The sequence below is a fragment of the Panthera uncia genome, chromosome A2, assembly GCF_023721935.1.
Source record: "Panthera uncia isolate 11264 chromosome A2, Puncia_PCG_1.0, whole genome shotgun sequence".
Taxonomy (NCBI): domain Eukaryota; kingdom Metazoa; phylum Chordata; class Mammalia; order Carnivora; family Felidae; genus Panthera; species Panthera uncia.
The window spans coordinates 15,934,962-15,938,452 of NC_064816.1; the positions used below are offsets into that span (position 1 = coordinate 15,934,962).

General features: G+C 39.1%; 1 pseudogene; it reads left to right on the forward strand.

The window, feature by feature from the left end:
• Window positions 1-241: 241 nt before the first annotated feature.
• Window positions 242-933, forward strand: LOC125930678 (AP-3 complex subunit sigma-1-like; annotated as a pseudogene).
• The last annotated feature ends 2,558 nt before the right edge of the window (window positions 934-3,491 follow it).

Here is a 3,491-nt window from a genome sequence, read left to right on the forward strand (position 1 = left end):
GATGCAAAAAATTAAAAAGTAAGAAAATCTAAAAGATGAAAAAAAGAAAAAGAGGAACAGAGAATAAAGATAAAGTTCAGAGTAAGGTGGGAGACTTAAATCTAAGTTTATCAGAAATTGTAATATAAATGGACTAAATCTTTCAGTTAAAATTTTTCCAGCAAGCGTGCGGGAGGGGCGGGTGGGGAACGATCGCCAGTGAGATCCCGAGGCGAGGCTTGCGCGCCCGTCCCCGCCCTGGCCCCCAGCGCCCACCCAGTGGGCCCGGCTCAGCCATGATCAAGGCAACCCTCATCTTCAACAACCACGGGAAGCCGCGGCTCTCCAAGTTCTACCAGCCCCTACAGTGAAGATACACAACAGCAAATCATCAGGGAGACATTCCATTTGGTATCTAAGAGAGATGAAGATGTTTGTAATTTCCCAGAAGGAGGATTGTTAATTGGAGGATCTGACAGCAAACTGATCGATAGACACGATGCAACATTATATTTTGTCTTCTGTGTGGATTCTTCAGAAAGTGAAGTTGGCATTTTAGATCTAATTCAAGTATTTGTGGAAACGTTAGACAAGTGTTTTGAAGATGTCTGAACCGGATTTAATTTTCCATGTGGACAAGGTTCACGATATTCTTGCAGAAATGGTGATGGGGGGAATGGTGTTGGAGGTCAACATGAATGAGATTGTGACACAAATTGACGCGTAAACTGGAGAAATCTGAGGCTGGCTTAGCGGGAGCTCCAGCCTGTGCTGTATCAGCTGTAAAGAATATGAATCTTCTTGAGATCCCAAGAAATATTAACATTGGTGACATCAGTATAAAAGTGCCCAACCTGCCCTCTTTTAAATAAAAAAAAAATTAAAAAGGCCACTCCCAGGGAAAATCCAGGGGGGAAAGTCATCTAAGTTTACCATGCAGTTGTTTCCAAAACTAGAGGAGGAGAGTATTAACCTTTGCTCTTGGATTGAAGTCAAGGTACTACAGAGAAGTTGTGTAAAATTGGTATGGAAGTTCAATGTTGCTCTTCCTGTTCGGTGATTTTGAAGAAATGGAGTAGTTCCAGTGTGACATTTTGTTTTCTTTTCTAAGCTGCATTCCTGTGCCCACCTAAGGCATGCCTCTATGTATTGGCCACTACGGTATTTCAAAAAGTGTGTGAGACATTTCTTTCAACTATGTACCATCCAAAATGTTGGTGTTTTGTATGGATCACAAGTGCAGCATTCCAGAGTTCTTTCTGTTATTTGTCACAGTTGTTATTTAAAGAACCAAGTGTGGGGGCGCCTGGGTGGCTCAGTCAGTTGAGCTACCGACTTCGGCTCAGGCCATGATCTCGCAGTTTGTGAGTTCGAGCCCCGCGTCAGGCTTTGTGCTGACAGCTCACAGCCTGGAGCCTGCTTCGGATTCTGTGTCTCCCTCTCTCTCTGCCCCTCCCCCGCTCATGCTCTGTCTCAGAAATAAATAAACATTAAAAAAAAAAAAAGAACCAAGTATGTATTGCATGAAAACATTGTGACCTTTTTCTCTTAGTTTAAATAAACTCCAAGGTAACTGAACTTCTAAAGCAAAAAAAAAAAAAAAAAAAAAAAAAAAAAATCCAGACTGGTAAAACCATCCATATCCTGTTTGTAAGATAAATATCTAAAACAAAAGGATACAGGGGTGCCTGGGTGGCTCAGTCAGTTAAGTGTCAGACCTCTGCTCAGGTCATGATCTCATGGTTTGTGAGTTTGAGACCCACATTGGGCTCCTCACTGACAGTGTGGAGCCTGCTTGGGATCCTCTCTCTCTCTCTCTCTCTCTCTCTCTCTCTCTCTTTCTACCACTCTCTTTCTCTCTCTTGTCCTTTTCCCTGTCTTCCTTCTCCCTCTATCTCTTGCCCACCCTCAAAATAAATAAATAGGTTTTTAAAAAAAAGTTAGAAAAGGATACAGGTGTTGAAAGTTAAAAAAAAAAAAAAAGGGAAATATACACTTTGTAAGCACTGACCAAAGGAAAAGTGATGTAACTATGGTACCATCGGATCAGACAAAATGGCCAAAGTCATTACAACAGACATAGACAGTCACCCCATAATGCTATAAAGGTTCAATTCACTAGGATATAATCATTTTAAATCAGTATGCATTCTGTAACACGGCCTTGTATTTTGTAAAACAAAAATTGATGTAACTATAAGAAGAAATAGATAAATCTGTGATCATGATAGGAAATTTTTAACCCATTTCTCACAGTCAATAGAAAAACCAGACCAAAAACCATTAAGATACAGAAAATGTAAGTAACATTACCATAACCTAGTTGTCGTACCTAGAACACTAAACCCCATGCTGCAGATAATTCTTCATGCATATAGAGAATGACAAAATATGACCATTTGTGATCAATAAAGCACACGCCAGCAAATTTTAAAGGATTTCAATTATATAGAATATGTTCTTTAATTACAACACAGTTTTGTTAGAATTCAGTAACAACTACAAAATCAGACAACTCCTACAGGTTTAGAAAGAAGGAAACATAATTCTAAGAAGCAAAGGGTCAATGGAAGAAACTGGATAACAAAAATACTACATATCAAAACTAATGGAGCCACAATGGGATTCCGCCTCACACTTACTAAAATGACCACACTCCACAAGACAGATGATAACAAGTATTGTTTCGTGTGTGAAGAGATTGGAACCCATAGAAACTGCTAGTAGAAATGTAAAATGGTGCAGTCACCTTGGAAAACAGTCTGGCAGTTCTTCAAAAGGTTAAGCATGGAATTACTATATGACTCAACAATTTTACTCCTTTGTATCTACTTAAGAGACGTGAAAACATATGTCCACACAAAAAACTTAGACACAAGTGTTCATAATAGCACATTCATACGAGCCAAAAAGTGGAAAAAACTCAAACACCTGTCAACCAATTAATGGATAAATAAAATGTGATATATCCCTACGATGGAATAGTATGTGGTCATAAAAAGAGTGAAAAACTGAAACATGCCACAACATGGGTGGAGCTTGAAGACATTACGCTAAACGAAAGAAGTCACTCACAAAAAGAACGTATACTGTATGATTCCATTTATAAGAATATCTAGAAAAGCAAATCCATAGAGACAGAAAATCAATGCATGGTTGCAAGGGACTATGGGGGGGTGGTTAGAAAAGGGAAATAGGTATGGGTTGTCTTTTTGGGGTAATAGATATGTTCTAAAATTGAGGTGATGGTTCACAACTCTGAATACACTAAACATATTGCATTGTATACTCTGGGTGGGTAAATTGTATGGCATAGGAATTATATCTCAGTGAAGCTGTTACAAAGAAAAATTGAGAAAAGGAAAGAAAGTGGAATAATATAAAATGTTTAATTAAACAAAAGGCAGGAAAAGATGGGAAGAGAAAAATTGGAACCAAAAACAAAGGCAACTAATAGAGGGGCGCCTGGGTGGCGCAGTCGGTTAAGCGTCCGACTTCAGCCAGGTCACGAT